The 20,612-nt window shown below is 34.8% G+C and overlaps 1 protein-coding gene across 3 annotated transcripts in view; it reads left to right on the top strand.

Moving 5' to 3' along the window:
* The window catches only part of ZFPM2 (zinc finger protein, FOG family member 2), a 459,958-nt gene that overhangs the window by 197,413 nt on the left and 241,933 nt on the right, over positions 1–20,612 (top strand). Inside the window, exon 1 of one of the 3 annotated variants that reach the window (XM_041768468.1) lies at positions 15,513–15,597. The exons of the other annotated variants lie outside the window; for them this stretch is intronic. The gene's annotated coding sequence lies outside the window, so the exon portion shown is untranslated. Of the gene's footprint in view, positions 1–15,512; positions 15,598–20,612 lie in introns of those variants that run through there. 3 annotated transcript variants of the gene reach the window in all.

The raw sequence follows: 20,612 nt of genomic DNA, 5'->3' as shown, positions 1-20,612 counted from the left end.
TTAGTCTAAGTCAGAAATATAAATTTCAAAAACAAGACTTTGTTCTCCTGCAAAGTCTTGTTTTTGCACTTAGAGTGGATACTACGGGGTCTCATGGGTGTAGAAAAACTGGTGCTTAGAATAGAGATTGTTTTGTTTTTAACTTCTATGGTGGACTTACCCATCAGAGCTGAGCCCCCACGCTTGAGTCTCATTAAAGCAGGGCCAAAGTAAGCCAGCTGCTTTCTTTAATGCCTCCTACTACTTTTAAGGTGTTACAAGCTTATAAGATTGGGCTTTTACAGATGGAGATCTAGTTCTTGGATTTATGTTGAACTTTAATATCTGGCTAATCGAAGTGTTTCAGCATCACCATCACTGGGAAGCTAGAGTTAGAAATATAGTCTCAGAACCCCTCCAGTGTCTGAAACAGAATTCACATTTTAAAAAGAAACAGCCTGATTTAACCATAAACAATGTGTAGCAGGTCATATAAAAATTAGAATGATGTCTTTGTAGAATTTTTGAGCTTTAGAGGATCTTAAAAATCAGCTAATTCAACTGCTTTTTTTCTAGTGTCATGGCTTTAGGAGATAGTTGTTCAGTACTTGCTGTGTGCCAGGTTTTTAAACTCTGTGTTGTGTTTACAAAGATAGGATATATTCCTTGCTCTGAAGGTCTCCTCAGAGGGGGAAATGGAATGTAAGCTTGTAGGTCAAACACAATATAGAGACTGCTCTTCTAGAAGTAAATGCAGAGAGATATGGAGTTGAAACCTTCGAGCCTAGACTGGAGAATCAAGGAAGCCAAGGAAGACTTCCAGGCACAGTTGTATTAAGTGTGAGTCTTGAAGGATGAGTGTGTGTTTCATTAGATCTGGATTCTACGTTTCTAACAGACTGATAGGGCTATGAAGGAAACTTATAGTTAGAGCCTTGCAAAACAAATACAGACTAGATGGCTTAGACAAAAAAAAAAAATATATATATATATATATTTTCTCAAAATTCTAGAAGCTAGAAGTCTGAAGTCAAGGCATTGGCAGAGTTGATTTCTTTTGAATCCTTTCTCCTTGGCTTGTAGATGGCCATCTTGCTGTACCATCACACGGTTTTTCCTCTGTGTGTATTTTTGTCATAAACTCATTTTCTTATATAAAGTCAGATTAGGATCCATCCATATGACCTCATTTTATCTTAATCACCTTAAACGCCCCATCTGTCAATACAGTTACCTTCTGAGGTTATTAGGGTTAGGAGTTCAACACTGGAATTTTGAGGAAACATAGTTCAGCTCTTAACACTGAGAGAATTTTTTTTTTAATTTTTATTTATTTTATTTACGATAGTCACAGAGAGAGAGAGAGAGAGAGAGAGAGAGGCAGAGACATAAGCAGGCTCCATGCACCGGGAGCTGGACGTGGAATTCGATCCCGGGTCTCCAGGATCGCGCCCTGGGCCAAAGGCAGGCGCTAAGCCGCTGCGCCACCCAGGGATCCCAACACTGAGAGAATTTTGAACATAAATTCGCCATCAAACTTTACTATAAATTACTCTATTTATACGATTATTATAACTGCTAACATTCTCAGTATGAAATCTGATTACTAGGTTTCAAAGTTAATAAACCAAGTAACCAGTATACCAAGTAACACTGTACATTTTGCTTCTACATGAATGCACTCCAGACACTCACAAATTCACCATCAGCTGCTGTGTTCTCTTTTATCGACACTACACCCAACATTTTTTTTAATTCTTTGAAGTCACCACTCAGAAAGTGATCCAAGTGAGCACATCCACTCAGAAAGAAACAGTTCACCAAATAAAATGAAAATAGAGTGGGAAGAGGAACTCAGTTTATAGAGAAGACCTGGCACCTTGATTTTTAGTTCTTATTCCTATAAATTTATTTGGATAAAAAATTGAAAAAGATAAGATGCGTGGCCAGAGTATGTCTATCAAATTCTTAAATATGATTAAAAGTCAGAGTGTTATGCTAACAAACATATTCTAAATAACACGATGATTGCTCTCTTTAGCATTCACTACAAAGGAGGTATGCCAATACTTCTTTGCCCCCAGTGGGAGACTTTTCTATAATTTTGTAAAAGCTATTATTATCCTATGAAACCAGCAATACCAGACTCTCATAATTTTTACCAAAATCTGATTATGCTCAGTGGATTAGTCTCATGACAATCTGATGTTTTGCCACATAGTTTTGTTCTGGATCTTTTGCCATTAAGTATGTAGTAGTTTGGTCACCATTGTATTAGCTTGGAATGCCGTAACAAAGTAGCATGACCCGGATGGCTTAAACAACAGAAATTTATTTTCTCACAGGTCTGGATGTTTGAAGTCTGAGATCAGGGTGCTGACATGGTTGGGTTCTAGTGAAGGCTTTCTTCCTGGTTTGTAGACAGAGTGCTTTGCTCTTTCTTCCTCACCTCATAAGGACACCAATCTCATCAGATTAGGACCCTACCCTTATAACCTCATTTAACCTTAATAGCCTCCTAAAGATCCTGTCTCCAGATAGAGTCACAGTGTGGGGTAAGGCTTCAGTATTTGAATTTCAGGGGACTTAAAATGCAATCCATAGCAACTAGTAAACATTTATGGAGATACTGATACCGTAGTAGGTACTTGAGCTCTACAGTACGGAAGATGCAAATCCAGGCAGCAGGCAAGCTTACTATGTTGGACTAATGTTCAAATACATTGTTATCTAATTCTCCATGTGAAATTTTATTTAGGGGGGTATGAATGGCTCAATCAGTAAAGCATCTGCCTTTGGCTCAGGCTATGATCCCAGGATCCTGGAATTGAGCCCCACATTGGGCTCCCTGTTCAGCAGGGGTGGAGAGGGCTGCTTCTCCTTCTCCATCTGCCCTTCCGCCTTGCTTGTGCACTCTGCGTCCATGTTCTCTCTCGCCTGCTCTCACTCAAATGAATAAATAAATCTTTAAAAAAAAAAAGAAAGAAAGAAAGAAATTTTGGGATACCTGGGTAGCTCAGTGGTTGAGCGTCTGCCTTCAGCTCAGGGTGTGATTCTGGTCCAGGGATCGAGTCCCACATCGGGCTTCCTGCAAGAAGCCTGCTTCTCCCTCTGTCTTTGTCTCTGCCTCTCTCTGTGTCATTCTTGAATAGATAAAATCTTTTAAAAAATAAAATAAATAAAATAAATTTTATTTAAATTCCCCCATTTTCAGTATATTTAAGGAAGTTTTGATATTTGGCTCAAATTCATTACTTATTTATTTACTTTTAAAATAACTGTCTTGAAGAATTCAGCTCTTACAGTGGTAGAGGTCTGAATTATGGAGGAGATGTTACACAAGCTACTTCTGTGTTCCAATGATAGGAGTAACTGAGATAGTAGCATTAAGGTTGGGGAGTGGTATTGGTTGAGCTGTGTCACACTTTATCATATGCCTGATTTCCCTCTTGTGTTCATTTCTTAGGGCTGTCCTAAAAAAGTACCACAAACTAAGTGGTTAAAAACAACAGAAGTTTATTTTCTCACAGGCCGTTGGTCTGAAAGCAAAATGGCAGCAGGGTTATGCTCCCTCAGGACTCCATAGGGGAGTTCTTTGCCTCTTCCTAGCTCCTGCTGCTCTGCAGGTAACCCTTGGGGCTCTTTGGCATACAGATGCCTCACTTCACAATCCTTGCCTTCACTGTCCTATGGTGTTTTCCCTGCGTGCCTCTGCTGCATGGCCATCATCTTCTAAGAACACCAGTCAAATAGGATTATGGGCACAGAATACTCCTCATCTTAGTTCACTGACCCTATTTCAAATTAGGTGTAATTTTGAGGTATTGGGCATTAAGATTTCAAATATCATTTTTTTAGGCGAAGGGTACAATTCAAGCCCTACCACTTCTGAAAGAGAAAATATTTTGAGAGTCCTTTTTGAAGATGGAAAATCTTTTGTTTTGACAAAAATTTACAGAATATAATAACTATCCATTTTCCAGACTCTTGCTGAAGATGTCTAAATAAAAGTGATTAAGGTATTAATAGTTTACATAGAAATAAAATTCCAAAGAACTCTTCTGCTGCTGTAGTGGGTTATTCAAAACGTCCAAATAAATTACTGGTTCTGTCGATAGTTTTAAAACCAAATGTGCATCCTATGCAATGTAATTATGATGAAAAAATGTCCACAGAGAGATACCTTGTTTTATATATTAATGTAATTTCATAAATCATATAAATTGTTAAAAGCCAAGTTTTAAAATATCTCTATATATACTTATCACAAATCTAGGTTTGAATGACTTTGAGAAAACATTTGTTTTTACCATAAAGTAGTAGTATAGAAGGTCAGATGTGAACATGACAAATTTGTGCACTATTGATTTTTCTAAGAAAATCACTCTTTACATATTTTAAAAAGCTAATGGCAATGTTAACATTTTTCCTTCAATATGGTACTGTTTTTCTTGATGTTACTAAAAAGAACGCTTACCTGCCCACCTAACTCTCTTGCTCAGCTTTCTTGTGGAACAAAAAAGATACAACAATATTGACAAATTCCTGTTGACTTACACATAGTGACTGTGCATTTTACATTTCTATTACATAATTGTGCTCACTAAATGATGCACTTGGGGGCACAGTGTACCTCCTCTGCTGGGCATAATTCTAACTCATTATGGCAGGTTTACAGGAGCTGTGGAAAAAAAAACAAAATAAGAGTGATCATCAGTGGCATTAAGTAGTTGTGTCAGTGAGACACATAGGATGTAGCTAAAAATCCCAATATTGGAGGATTTGTATGTACATTGGGAGGGAGAGAGGTGTCTGTATCGTTGCATCAGTATTCAGAACCATACTTTTTTTTTTATCATAAATTCTTGTAATGCTCCAGAAAATTGAAGAATGTGTAGAATTAACAAATCTGATTCATGTGTAGGAGGGATAACTGCATTTTGAATATATTTCTTGACATTTATATTACACAAACATAACCAGGTAAAAGACCTGCCTGTGAAATGCAGGTAACTTGAAACTGCTTTGTAAGTACCCCTGGAGTAAAGAAGACCATCAACATACTATTTTTCTTGCCTATCTTGTAACACTCATAAACATAGCTTAATCAGACTGGCTAAAAAAGGACAATTTTAAGAGAAGATGTTTCTAGATTTTGGTGAACGCTGTGAAAGTATTAACAGGAATCCCTTCAGGTGGTCAAGATGAACTTCAAAATTTGTGAGGGTTGATCAGAGAGATAAAACACTCACTTTCTTCTTTAACTGCTCATGGATGAGAAGTGTGTGATTTCTTAGGTAATCTCAAGGAAAAATTAAAAGGCTTCTTATGTATCCAGGAGAGTTCTATATAAAGAAAACATTTGGCATGTTCCTTGAGAATTTGGGAGCTGTGTTACCACAATTACCATTACAATTTGTTGTACAAGACTAGCAGAAGAGAGAAACCTGTATGTTTATCCTGTATACCTATTCCGAGTATTACTTTCTAAACTCCCTAAGCTCTTTGTCACCCCACCCCCGTTTCTTTCTTTTTTACCCGACTTTCTAACCAGAAGGTAAGCTCTATAAAAGGAGGGAAGTTTTCTCTGCAGGAATAGGGTGAGGATAAATAGGATTCAATTAGTAAAGAGAGGATATTCAGGCAGAAGGGACAGTGTGTGCGTTTTTTCTAGTACATATAAGAGATTCAATGAAAATCGGTGTGACTGAAACACACAGAACAAAGAGGACAGGGAAGAGTTAGCACATTTAAAAGATTTTAAGATTTTCCCTTTGTCTTAAGACCAGTGGAAAGACATTAAGTTTTTTGAGCAAGAAGGACTAAAGAAGATGATGATATTGACAACTTGAAAATGATTGCTTTAGCTGTAGTGTGGGGCACAGATTGGAAGGAGTCAGGAGTATGCCTTCTTCTAAATGACCAAAGGAAGATGTGTCTATAGCAACAGCAAGTTTTCAGAGATTAGTAACATTGAGATCATAAGATGGCATTCTCCTAATACATGGCATATCTCCTAAGACACGGCATTTGGCTCTTATAATTTTCCACACAATGTTCAAATAAGGTCTTGAGTCAAATATATGAAGGCGTGTCATTGGGGAATAAATAGACTGGAAATTCCAAGTGACTCTGCCATTGGCCTCCTTCCCATTAAATAAATAACTACTTTACATTATGATCCAGATTTCCATAGAAGCTTCATAATTCATAAAGTAAAGACAGTCTGTTTCCCAAGTAACCTTTGTGTTTCCGTGTAGCATACATACAGAACCACAGTTGCAGGAGTTTTTTTTTTTTTTATTAATGCATGCTACTGAGGCAGTCCTGATTAATGCACATCTCTTATGAGCCAGTGATTCAAAAATTAGTCCTAATCCTGAATGAGTAGAGTGACAACCACTGTTAAACCCAGATATGATTGCATATTAGCAAAGAAGACTGTGACAGAAGTGTTTCAGAAACTTGCCCCTACACTACATGTAACAAACAGGATTTCAACATGTACTCCATCACAAAATAGAGTATTTTGTTTGCCTTGGAAACAAATTGAACTTCGTATTACAGCCTACAGTTTGGATTCTCTGGATAATAATCCTTTGCTTTGATTTTTCTGGGCTTCTTTTCAGCATTTCAAAGAAATTGTGAAGTCGGTCTCAGGCCTAAAAGGACTGTGAGGTTCTCTGAAAATTATAGTGTCTATATTCACCTGATTATTTTAGCCTCCCGGCTCACTTCAGATGTTCAGCCCTAAAGGGAGAGTTTAGCTCTGTCTGCTTTCTGATTAAAGTCATTCTTAAGCGTGTTACATGGGATGCTGGAGATATATGTTCATGGACTTCAGTGTTCACAAGTGACCATGCTGTGACATTATTTTTTAACTGTTTTATGATTGTTTGTTTTCAAAATTAAGAATTTTATTTTACTTTTCCTATATTTATTATTTTTATAGTATGTGTCTCTGCACAGTTTCTTTTTTTTTCCTGCACAGTTTCATGAAAATTTTAATTAGATGAGAACTTGTCTGCACAGATAATAGGTCTTGACAGAGACCCTTGAATTCTAGAGAGTTATGGAATATTTCAAAGTTTTAATGAGCCATAGATTTGGCTAAAACAAAGGTGTGTTTGAAATCACATGGTAGTTTAAACAAAAATTTTATACAGTAATCGACCTTGAATAAATGATGTATTAGTTAGCCCTAAGTTCTTAAGGAATAAAATGTAACTCAACTTCTAAAGACACCAGGTCATATTGGGAATATTACGATTTTAATTTTACTGTTTAATAATGAATGTGGTCTGTTTTAATATTTATGTTAACTTTTTTCAGACCACCAATTCCTTTGGTCTCAGAGTATTATTATTGATAGCATATTTCTGATTATCTTAAAGGGAAGAAGAGAGTTGTTTATAAGTAAGTCTTGATGTTCTTTGCCAAGTTTCTTTTCTCTCTCTTGTCTCTCTTCTATTTTTCATAGTTTGTGTGGAATCTTATACTTTTTTTCTAAATGCCATACTCCTCAAGTTGAAGGTCAGGGGCCTTTTATAATGTTCAGTAAAGAAAACATATTTCTGTTAAGAACTGCTCTTATTTGCACCAAGATAATGGGGGCTCTGTCCATGTTGCAAACAATGAAAATTCCTCTAGATGGTTCAAAAGACATATTTATGAACACAGGACACATTGTTGGCTTTAAGTGCTGTTTTCACTTGTGAATGCCGAATAAGATAGCCAGAATATTACATACCTTTAGCATGATTAGTGCTAGGGAGACTCATATTAAAACATGGGGGCAGTCAGGGAAGAATGGGTGTCAGAAAAGAAGAATGATAGGACCAAGGCTCCCTTTTGGAACCTGTGGGAGAGCTTTGGAATGCATCCAGTGAAATGGGCTGTCAAATCAAAAGTCTGCTCCAGTTAAAGCATCTTCCCTTGAACTGTAATGTGTCGGTTGTGAATATCTCTCTTGTTACCTTGTGATTATTGTAGTTCGTGGACTGAAATGTGGGTAACTGCCATAGATTCTTGAAATCATAGGATTAGAAATGATTTTCAAAGTTCTTTCCGCTACTAGTTCTCTTGCTAAACTAGATCCCAAAATCATGGCCCAACAATTGTTTTATTAGAGTCATGAGATATTTAAAGTGAAAAAATCCACAACAGTCTCACTTGTTAAGATGATAAAATATTAAATAATTTTATTTAATTACTATTTATTTACTTATTTCTATAATCAAAGTCTTACTATGGTTGATAGGATGATATTGGAGATAATTCAAGATTGTTGTTGTTTTTTTCTACTTTACCAATTCTTTCTTTGTTTAGGTCCAAACTACTAAATCAGACTACAAAGATATTTACTTTTTGTTAATAACTTCAACTCTTAAATGAGGAATAGATTGTTGATCTCCCAAGTAGAAAATGAAGGCCACGATAGCTTCATTAAAATCTTATATTTGGTATAGGTTCTATGTTGACAGCAACATCTTATTCATTTGAAAATGAATAAGACACCCCATGCTAAAAACTAGACATATGTTATATTCTTAATGGTCTTGAGAATTATATTGAATACACATCCCTAGGTAAGGAGGGGTGTGTGTGATACAATCTGCAGGCATTGATGTGAAATCCTGACTGCACCCATAACAAATCACTTAATCTATTTAAGCCTTTGCTTCTTTGTGTGTGAAATAGGCATCATGATACTCACCATATAGTATTATTTTGAGGATGAAAGGAACTATATCCCTAAGATGCCTAAAAATAGATAGATAGATAGATAGATAGATAGATAGATAGATGATAGATAGATAATAAATCTTGATAAATCCTCTCTTCTTGCCTCCTTCACTGCAAAATGAAAGGAAAGTGTTATTATTCCAAAATGATAGATTGCATTTACTTTAGCTGGAAGATGTTATGTTTAAGACACTGTTGAAGTGCTGTTACTGTATTTTTGGAAGTATTTTCTGTCTTTTAGGGTAGAGACCTTTTCACTTTTTAACAGTTTAAATATTATATTTCAGTGTATAGATGATGTCTGTCCTATAGAGGCCAGGAAATACCGGAGACTGTCACTAACAAAAAAGTCCAGAACTTCATCTGTGACTGATCATTCTTGTTACAAGCTTTTTGGATTTCCAATGTTATTATTATGTTGTAATCTGTTTAAAAATATAGCTTTATTTTGAATTAAAGCAATGAGATGGCTCATAATTTTCTTCTGCCTCTTGCACTTTTTGTTTTTAAGCCTACTTCAGGAATATTTTCCTGTCTCAAAGAGATAGTGTGGGGTGCCTGAGTAGTTCAATAATATGATCTCACTGTCAATATTTATTGCTCACAAAGTGTCTGTATTCTGTTCAACATTGAAAGATAACATTATATTTTATTAAGCCACTGTGAACAGCAATACATCACAAAGTACATACTTCAGTTGATTTTATGAAAAGCTTTAATTTGATCCTAGAAGAGGGATGCTGACACATGAAATTGGTGAATATAGACACATTGGAGAATTATCAGTGACATAGACTGCGACCATCAGGACCACACACATATGAAAATTTGTTTACAGTGAACATAGGAGTGACTTTCTAGACATTTTCTACTATAGATATTTTAGTTCACTGTACATTTGGAACCACAATTTCATCATAGTGGCTACACGTTGTGGAAAAGAGTGGGGCCTTGCCTGAGATGTATTTATTGTCCTCGGGACAATTTTTATGTGTAGTCATGACTATGACAGATTGTAAAAGAACCCATAAAACTGACCTTCAACAATTTACATGCACCTTTGTGAGCTGGCAGAAAGAGCCTTGGATTTATTATACACCTCTTTTTATTGCAAAGTTATAATTATATTGGTATAGGAGATAGCCACAGAACCCTAAACACAAAGTTGTCCAGCATCAGCCAGGCAAATCAAGGGGTATTTTTGTATCATTTTACCAATGTTAAATCCCTTAAGTGTACTTTTTTTGGTCATCTTGTTATTATTTTTTATTATTCATTCATATTTTTCCCACCTGCATTACCAATTTGGACTTTTATATAACTTTAAAAAGCAGAATGTTTGCAGGTCTTATTATTTTAATATTCTCAGAAATGTTATTTTTTAAGTCTAGTTTGCCTGAGTTTTGTTTTATTTATTTTATTTTTATTTTATTAGTTTTTAGAGGGGTGGGGAGAGAGAATTTTAAGCAGGCTCCACAGTCAGCGCAGACCCAGACCTGGGGCTCAATCTGGCATCCCGGATATCATGACCAAAACCAAGAGTAAGATGCTTAATCAACTGAGACAGATGCCTCTCAGTATTTTATTTTAAATTTTACTTTGGACTATTGTATTCAGGTTATTTGCTTCTTTCTTTCTCGCTCTTGCTTTCTCAAACTCTTGTCTCTTTCTCTGTTTATCTCTCTGTCTCTATGCTCCCTTATTTTGTCTCAAGATGAAAAATTGTTTTTAAATGTTAGAATTTTTTTATATAAAAAACTCAGAAAAATTTTTAACCGGAGACTTGAGGAAGGCTCAAATATATTCAGAGGGATTTTTTGGGAGGGAGAATATTTAGTATGTGGAGTTCGTGTTTACAGGTCTCTCAGTGTAGGGTTTGCTACTTGAGCAAGGTTTTGTGAATGTGGTCAGATGACTTAGTCTCATAAAACCTCAGCTTTTTCATCTGCTAAGTTGAAATAAGCAGATGGTTTTTCTAACAGGTAAATGAGATAATACAAGAAAGGCAAGAATCGTAGTATATTGTGCATAGTAGGCACTATAAAGTGTTAATTATGGTATGTGATAAATTCATAACATATTTGTTTTATAATCAATAAAATGTGTTAAGATTATTGAAAGCTAATTAAGTGAAACATACTTTCTCTTAATAAATGTATACTAGGAAATTTAATCCTCTCCTTAAAATTTTATTTGGAGACTTTGCTTTAAAATACTTGTTCCAGGGATGCCCGGATGGCTCAGTTGGTTAAGTGACCAGCTCTTGATTCTCGTCAGGATTTCAGGTTGGTGAGCATGGAGCCTGCTTAAGATTCTCTCCCTCTCCCTTTGTCCCTAATCCCCCTCCACTTAAAAAAATACTTGTTCCACTTAAAAGAAGGTGTGTAACATACATTTGAAGTTTATATGAAATAAGTGATCACTACACATCAGGAATTTTTTTCAGCAGATTTCATCCTCATCCCTTTTGTAGATCTTTTATGTGATACTTCTAGCATCACAAAGAAGACATAAGAAAGTATGACTCCAACTAGATTAGCAGCAAGGTCCCACATTCAGAAAATTGCAGCTGGACGCTTTTTTTTTTTTTCTCCCTTTGCTTCCATTTTGTTAAATTATTTAACTTGAAAAGTGTTTGTGAATATGCAATTTGTTTTTTACATTATGCATCAATTTTTTCTCAATGCCACTGCATGACTTTGAAACAGTTTTCTGTGGCTTGCTGTTTTGGTAGTTGTGTGATTGCAGACTGACCCGGAAGTTCAGACTTTTCTTCTTTAGAGTTAAATCATGAACCCATGTCTCAAAATAAAGCATCTGGTGCTTATTTGCTCACCAACAGTGGGAGGCAGGAGGAGTTCACAAATATTCTGTATTAATTCTATTCTCCAGCGCCTGTGCAAAGTTTTAATATTATTCCTGACATAATATTCTTTTTGAAAAGTATGTTTTATGGTAGGCGTTATCATGCATATTATACTCTGTAATTATTACGAGAATCCCATATGATAGGTATTATTTCTCTCGTTTTTATAAATGAGGACTTGGAGTTTCAGTTTAACTGTCGTGTCACACAGCTGTTAAGTAGCAAAGCTGGAATTAGAGCCCATGTCCATCTGACTTCAAAACAGACTCTCTTTCAGTTCCACCATGCTGTGTCTGTACTTTTAAGTGAAATATCATGAATATCCTGGATCAAAGAAGAATCTTTATATTGCAAGAAACACTTGACTTATTGAACAGAGTTTCAGATGAACATACCCATTTAAATGCATTTACATCTTGCTTAAAGGCAGTACTTTCCAAGGAAACTGAAAATAAGCAATTAGATTTAATTTACTTGTAGGTGTACACCTAAGGCCATACCTACACCAGCCAAATAAATGGAGATTTTAGAATCTTTCACCAGGGAGCAGTAATATCAGTGTTGCCATTCTACAAAATGTATAATCATACAGTATATTTCCATTTAAAACAGTATAGAAGATTAAATCCATTCTGGCGGTGTATTTCTCATAGTTCACTATTTTATGGCAGTATTGTAATGACTTTATCTGCCTGGGTATAGCATCTGAGTCTCACAAAAAGGAACGGATGAGAAAATGGACACCAAATGCCATTTAAATCATCGGCATTTGGGAAAAATTGCTAATACTTTATAAATGTACAAAATTATTTTTCCAAAAACAGGTATTTGACAATTAATTATAAGCATTGTTGATAAGTCTGTCTATATATTAGAAAATTACTAACTAGCATTCATATTTCAAAATTAGTGCCTTGAAAAAATTGTCAAAAATTACTTTTTTCAGACTCAGCAGGAATAAAACCCAACTCCAAAGATGAGTACTTTATTATTTATGCAGTAAATAATTCTTGTATGACAAATTTTTATTTTCTGACAGGTACTGTAACTAATTTTTATTTATTGATGGTGAATTACAAATATTATAGTTGAGGTTCTACAAATAAGCAATAAATATAGAAAAGAGAAGTGTCATATATTGTTTGTTTTCAGTTCTTTAATTAATGAGGTGGATATATGAATATTCAAGATAATTTCTCTCCTTACAATATTATAAAACTTACAAAGATAGATTTTATATTTGCTTCAGTTGCTGATTCTTCTATCTATCTATAGATATCTTCTATCAGTTGCTGATTCTTCTATCTTCAGTTGCTGATTCTTCTTCTTTTTTTTTTTTTAAGATTTTATTTATTTATTCATGAAAGACACAGAGAGAGAGAGAGGCAGAGGCACAGGCAGAGGGAGAAGCAGGCTCCATGCAGAAAGCCTGATGTGGGACTTGATCCTGGGTCTCCAGAATCAGGCCCTGGGCTGAAGGCGGCGCTAAACCGCTGAGCCACCTGGGCTGCCCAGTTGCTGATTCTTCTATCTCTGATATCTTCTCTTCTATCTATAGTGGGATGGGTTAACTCTGGTTGCCTTTGTTTTTGATCATTACAAGTTAGTTTAAGGGCTCACAAGGTTATAAATCTGTATTTTCAACTGAAATTTTTATTGAGATAATTGTAAATTCACATGTAACTGTAAGAAATAACTCAGAGAGGTCTCTTGACTACATTTCCTAGTTTCCTCTAATGGTAACAGTTTGCAAAACTATAGTATGATATCACAACCAAGATACTAACATTGATTCAACTCTCCTATCTTATTCTGATTTGTCCAGTTTCATTCATATTTGTCTGTGAATGTGTGTGTGTGTATTGAATCTATAATTTTTTTGAGAACTAGAAGTGTTCTCAGGAAGCCAGATAGTTCATTAGACTGTTCCTAGTGTCCAGAAAGGTGTTTACTGGCTTGGGATCTCTTGAAATGTATAGTTAAAGCCAATAAAAAAGCTTAGTGATATTAGTAGGCTATTTGTTCAGTTTGATATTTATTTCCATGATTAGAAGTTAAATAAGAACTTGCTGGATTAAAAACCTCGAAGAATTTACCTCCATTTCCTTTCAAGAGTGGGGAGATACAGTTTTCCCAGCCTGTCTCCCTTGGATTAAAAGGATGTACTGTTACAGAGAATGAAATCATAAATTTCAACAGCCAAGAGGAACTTTATTGTATGACACTCTCTGACTCAGTTTAGCTTATATAAACTCATCAATCTCTTCTTTTCTTCTTATCACTTCCTTATTCATATATTTGGAAGATATTAAACCTGTTAACACAATATAAAGGAAAGAATCTTTGTTTTCTAATTTTAAGTGATGTATCTCTCATGTCTTAGTTTCATATTCAACTTATTCTCTATAGTTGAAGTCACTCTATATACTTTTGCAAAGAGTATCTTCACATTCTCTCTTCCTTTCCTTTTTCCCTCTGATCCCTCTCTCCTTCCTTCCATCCTCTGTATAATCACATAATATTTATGAAATCCTTACTTTATTCAAGGTGCAGTACTAGGTCTGAAGAACAAAGTTAACATAATACCTTATTTTCTGAAGCATGTATCTTGATAATAGCCAGACATTATTATTGATATTAGGCATATACATGTACATGTTCATTTGCTACAAGTACTCTATGGATATTGGTGCAAAAATGAAAGTAGAAAGTGAACAATTCTAACTGGAAGTGACTGGTTATCAAAAGATGTTTGGAGGACTGCCTCTTCATGTCCATTTTGTACTTTACATGATATTTCCATATACGTTGCAAAACAGAAGCCCTCAGTTTTCTCAAATACTAAAATCCTGAAATAGAATAGCATGTTCCAATATAAATTTCTCAGTTACAGGAGTAGGAAAACCTCAGGGGTCTGAACTATTTAGGAGATGGTCAGTCCTAGCATAGGTATTAGAATATATATAAAAATGAAGATCTGTCATTTTTATTGCATACAGTAGAATCTATTTATGACTAACAATATTCTAAGTGAGGTCAAGAGGGGATCACCATGATTTGTAATTGGAGTCTTCTTTCACCCTGCCCTAATGATGCTGGCCCATTCTTTTCTTATAATTGCATTGTGTGTATGTAAATTAATTTCTCCTAAATGCTTTAGAATTTATTCTATGAAGTAGTGTCATTTCAAATATTGTTTATACTATCCTCTTACTTCAAGCTCCTGTTTTAAATTTTAGCTTTGGTTCTGCCAGCTTGATTGTCATTCCATATAATGAAGCTGAAACTAAAAACGTTCTACTCTAATTCTATATTCTGGAAAAAAGGAGGTGTAATGGCTCATATGGTTGTGATTAAGTATAAAGGTGGAAGAGTTTGCTTTATTGTAGACACAAGCTGGGTTTGAAGTACTGATTTAATGATCTTCAGTTGAGCAAAATTATTTAAGGAAGGTGATCTCCAGAATGCACACTGATAACAAGTAATGCACATTGCATGTTTGTTCAGCAAATAAATCAAGAAGTGATTTGGTTAGGACTACATGCCATATGCTTATCCCATGGCTTGCTATGGAACCGTAATCTTTCCTGATGTACATGGGTTAATAATAAATACTGGTAAATACAATCATTGTAAAGGAACCTTAATTTGTTCATACTTTGTTGGCTTTGAAAATTCAAGAGAATAAATTAATCATGTACTTAAAAATACTGTTTTTTTTTTTTTTTTTCCTGAAGACATGTTTTATTGAGGTTTAGCATCTTTGGCTTAAGAATTTCAAAATGTTGAACAAAATGGCTGAAAATAATGATAGTAATAATAATAAATCTGCATTTTCACAGGGTTCTGGCTGAGGAATAACCTTTGATTTTGATAAAGAGATATATATAAGTGTGAAGGATTATAATAAGGAACATTTTTGAAGAAATATTGGAGGGAGTATCTCTTTATGTTTGGAATATTGCCATTTTTACCATCAAGAAATTAGTATTGTCCATGACTTAAAGGTAACTCTCCATTATACATTTAATCATTGTTATTCGATATAGCGGTGTTAGAGACTTCTGTTTCTTCCTAGTATCTGTCTCTCATGTATTACATGATAGTAGCTATTCTTTAATCCTGATCAACTTTTCTTTCCTTTATTGTGACTTAATTGCGTCAATTTGAGTCAGAGTGTTCTCTTGAGTTAAAAAGAAAAAGGAGATAATATGTACATCTACACTAAATAACTTAGAAAAATAAATAAAAGTATTATAAAAAAAGATTATGGGGGTGCCTGGATGGCTCAGTTGGTTAAGTGTCTGACTTCTACTCAGGTCATGATCTTGAGGTCCAGGATCTAGCCCTGTGTTCTGCTACCCACACAGTGGGGAGTCTGCTTCTCCATCCCCCTCTCTTCCTCCTCTGTTCATGCACGTGCACACTGTCTCTCATAAGTAAATCTTTAAAAAAAGAGATTATGACAACTAATAAAGATGCTTTTACTTTCATTTGAGTGATTTACCATGGGCATCAATTTATTTCCCAGATGCTCTTCTTAAGTTTGTTGTGAGAAGAGAGACCATTAGGTAGAGGACTCAATATAATGTCTGGAAGAGAATAAGCATTCAATAAATGTTTTATTTAAAAAAATTTAATTTATTTATTCATGAGGGACATAGAGAGAGAGAAACAGAGACACAGGCAGAGAGAGAGAGGCAGACTCCATGCAGGGAGCCTGATGTGGGACTCAATCCTGGGACTACGGGATCACGCCCTGAGCTGAAGGCAGACGCTCAACCCCTGAGACGGTTTTTCTATAATTGAGAGCATTGAAGAGGGAAATGAAAAAAAAAATCTAAAGATAAATAGTAAGGATAAATACTTTCTAATTGTTTTAATTAAGCTTCGTTTTCACTAATGTATTAGCAAGTTCTTTATTTTCTCCTTTTGGGAAATCTATATCAAGAAAATGTCAGTGGGGATGCCTGGGTGATTCAGTGGTTGAGCTTGTGCCTTCAGCTCAGGGCATGATCCCGGGGTCCTGGGATCGAGTCCCACATCAGGTTCCCTGCAGGGAGCCTGCTTCTCCCTCTGCCTATGTCTCTGCCTCTCTCTATGTCTCTCGTGAATAAACAAATAAAATCTTAAAAAAAAAAAAAAAGATAATGTCAGTGGAACAGTTAATCTTAGTTATCTAAAAAAGGTGACTCACCTTTGATGTTAACCTTCACAACAACATACCTTTGCCTGGCTTAACTCTGAAGTTTAAAAGAAATACCAGCATGGAGTTACTTTGGGCTGAAGCTCTCCATTACGTATGTAGGTAGAATCAGCTCTGGGACCTGTTCCTGTCATCTGTTGGATTCAGTAGAATATTTTATGCCTCCACCCTTTTTATCTGGAATTAAAGTGATTCTGGGTAAAAGCTAGTTCTAGTTTGGGTAATTATGATTATCAAGCAAGTCTGTATGTTGGATACAAGTAATTATTACCTATGTGCTTTTCTTTCCTTCTCAATTATGAAATACTAAGGTAAAATTTTAATATTTATTGAATACTTACTATGTTGAGTCTTTTACACATATGATATCATGTTCACAACAAACTTTGGAAGAACAATTAAGAAATTCAATTTCCCATGGAAAGTAGCCAGAAGTCAGTGGATATCCAGGGAATATAAACTGATTTTCAAAATGATCAATAAACTTTTTTCTCATATGATCTGAATTATTGAATCCTGAAAGCATATAATCCCCACTCTTAATGATTTATGAAGTCATTGTAAGAATTTGTTAAATCTAATTTAATGATGTCCCATTGTTCATCTCCTTATTATCTATATATGTGATTATTTTCCAGTATGCTCATAAAAAGTATCATGGCTTCCTATTTTTAGTGTGATTCATCATATCAGAAAATAAAAAATTGTGCAGCACTCATGCATTTGGCGGGGGAGAAAATATAAATTATTATTACAAATTGGAGGTAAGATGTTTCGTCTTATGCTCTTACATTATTTTGACCCTAGTTTAAACCCATGCATAATTATTTCTGCAGGATGATATCTGTTGTATATTAACTCTATCCCAAATAACCAATATTTAAGGTAATATAAAGAAATTACAATGAATACACAGAATGCTTTTTTACTACCTGTGGTTTTAAGTTAAAGAAGCTAGAGAGAAAATCAGTCATAACTTACTGTTTGGGTAGCTTAGTGCAAGTACTCTTTGCTTTTTTACCCATCTTTCTTCTAAAAACAAAACAAAACAAACCTTTTTTAAAGGATGTCATCAGGTGACACGTTTATACATATATGACAGATATACATCATTCCAAACATACTTTCTAGCTTCTAACATTTGTTTACAAAAGCTGATGGTATTTGTAGGCAACATTTCATTTCCTCATTTAAATAGAGTTTTGTAGATAGCCTTTAAATTTAATGCCTTTTTGACTGAGTATCCTAATACATGTCATCGAATAAGAATTATGATGTTAAAAGTCTAGACTTTTTTTTAAAAGAAGAGCACTTCTTGCATTATATATGTATCTTAGATAATTGTGGTTACTTCTGGGTGCCTGACTCTAGTATCAAGAATCACACTATCAGTTCTGAATGTGCTCATCTGTTAGAGAATAAGCAACTGCATCTGGTTTGTCAGAGGAATCAGCGATGAAAGGATTCCTTCTATTGCCAAGCATTGTAAACTGAGAGGACATAATAGAGACACTTAAAGATGAGCTCATCTCTCTGAATTTTAGAGCTTGAGGTGATGGCTTCTAGTAAGGCTAGTATTGTTATCTCAGTTTCAGGAGTTTGTGAAATGATCAAAAAAGAGTATAGGGAATTTTTAAGAAAAGGCTAACATTATTTAAGATGAAGGCAGCTTACAAGATCTTTTCCAACAATTTTTAGAAGTACTATATTGTCGTATCCAAACCAGATAAAGATACCACTAAAAAAGGGAACTACAGGCCAATATCCCTGGTGAATATGGATGCAAAAATCCTCAACAAAATACTAGCAAACTCAATCCAGCATTACACTAAAAAAATCATTCACCACAATCAAATGGGATTTATTCCTGGGTTGCGAGGTGGTTCAATATTTGTAAATCAGTCATGTGATATATCACATCAATAACAGACAGGATAAAAATCATATAATCATTTGAATAGATGCAGAAAAAGCATTTGACAAAATACAACATCCATTCATAATAAAAACCCTCAACAGAGTAGGTTAAGAGGGAACATACCTCAACATAATAATGGCCATATATGAAAAATCCACAGCTAACATTATCCTTAATGGACTTTCCCCTAAGGTCAGGAACAAGACAAGGATGTCCACTCTCACCAGTTTTATTCAGTATAGTACTGGAAGTCCTAGCCACAGCAATCAGACAACAAAATGATGTAAAAAGCATTCAGATCAGTAAGGAAGAAGTAAAACTTTCGATATTTGCAGATGACATGATACTATATATAGAAGACCCACAAGACTCCACTAAAAATCTGCTAGAACTGATAAACGAATTCAGTAAGGCTGCAGGATATAAAATCAAAGTACAGAAATCTGTTGCATTTCTATATACTAATAATGAAACAGCAGAAAGAGAAATTAAGAAAATCCCATTTACAATTGCACCCAAAATAATGATACCTAGGAATAAACCTAATCAAAGAGGTGAAAGACTTGTACCCTGAAAACTATAAAATAGTGGTGAAAAAAATTGAAGATGACACATAAAAATGGAAAAACATTCCATGCTCATGCTATACTATCAAAAGCAATCTATGCATTTAATGCAAAGCCTATGAAAATACCAATAGCATCTTTCATGGAACTAAAACAAACAATCCTAAAATTTGTATGGAACCAGAAAAGAACCTGAATAGCCAAAGGTATCTTGAAAAAGAAAAGCAAAGCTGCAGGCAGCATACGTTACAAAGTTACATTACAAAGCTGTCATCATCAGAATGGTATGGTACTGGCACAAAAATAAACACTTAGATCAATGGAACAGACTGGAAAACCCTGAAATAAACCACAATTATATGGCCCATTAATCTTCAACAAATCAAGAAAGAATATCCAGTGGGAAAAAGTCTCTTTAACAAAGGATGTTGGGGAAACTGGATGGATACATGTAAAAGAAAGAAACTGAGCTGCTTTCTTACACCATACACAAAAACAAATTCAAAATAGATTAAAGACCTAAAGGTGAGGCTGAAACCGTAAAAATCCTAAAAGAGAACATGGGCAGTGACTTCTTTGACATCAACCATAGCAACTTTTTTCTAGATATGTGTCCTGAGGCAAGGGAAACAAAAGCAAAAATATACTATCATGACTACATCAAAATAAAAAGTTTCTGCACAGCAAAAGAAATAATCAACAAAATTAAAAGGCAACGTACAGAACGGGAGAAGATATTTGCAAATGACACATCTGATAAAGGGCTAGTATCCAAATTATTTAGAGAACTTATATAACTCAACACCCAACAAAACAAATAATCCAATTAAAAAATGGGCAGAAGTCATGGACAGACTTCTCCAAAGAGAACATGCAGATAGCCAAAAGACACATGAAATGATGTTCATCATTACTTACCATCGTGGAAATGCAAATCAAAACTACAGTGAGATATCACCTCACATCTATCAGGATGGCTAAAATTCACAATGCAAGAAACAACGGGTGTTGATGAGGATGTGGAGAAAGGGGAGCCCTCTTGCACTGTTGGTGGGAATGCAAACTGGGGCAGTCACTCTGGAAAACAGGTTCCTCAAAAAGTTAAAAATAGAACTTCCTTATGATCCAGTAATTGTATTAGTGAGTATTTACCCAAAGAATATAAGAAAATTAATTCAAAGGGATGTATGCACCCCTATATTTATAGCAGTATTATTTATAATAGCCAAGTATGGAAGCAGCCCAAGTGTCCATAGAAGATGTGATATATATATATATATAGATCTCTAATTATGAATATAAAATATATATTATAATACATAATGGAATATT

This window comes from Vulpes lagopus, chromosome 9, assembly GCF_018345385.1.
Source record: "Vulpes lagopus strain Blue_001 chromosome 9, ASM1834538v1, whole genome shotgun sequence".
Classification (NCBI taxonomy): domain Eukaryota; kingdom Metazoa; phylum Chordata; class Mammalia; order Carnivora; family Canidae; genus Vulpes; species Vulpes lagopus.
The sequence above is the reverse complement of the archived record's forward strand: the minus strand, read 5'-3'. Positions and strand labels throughout refer to the sequence as shown.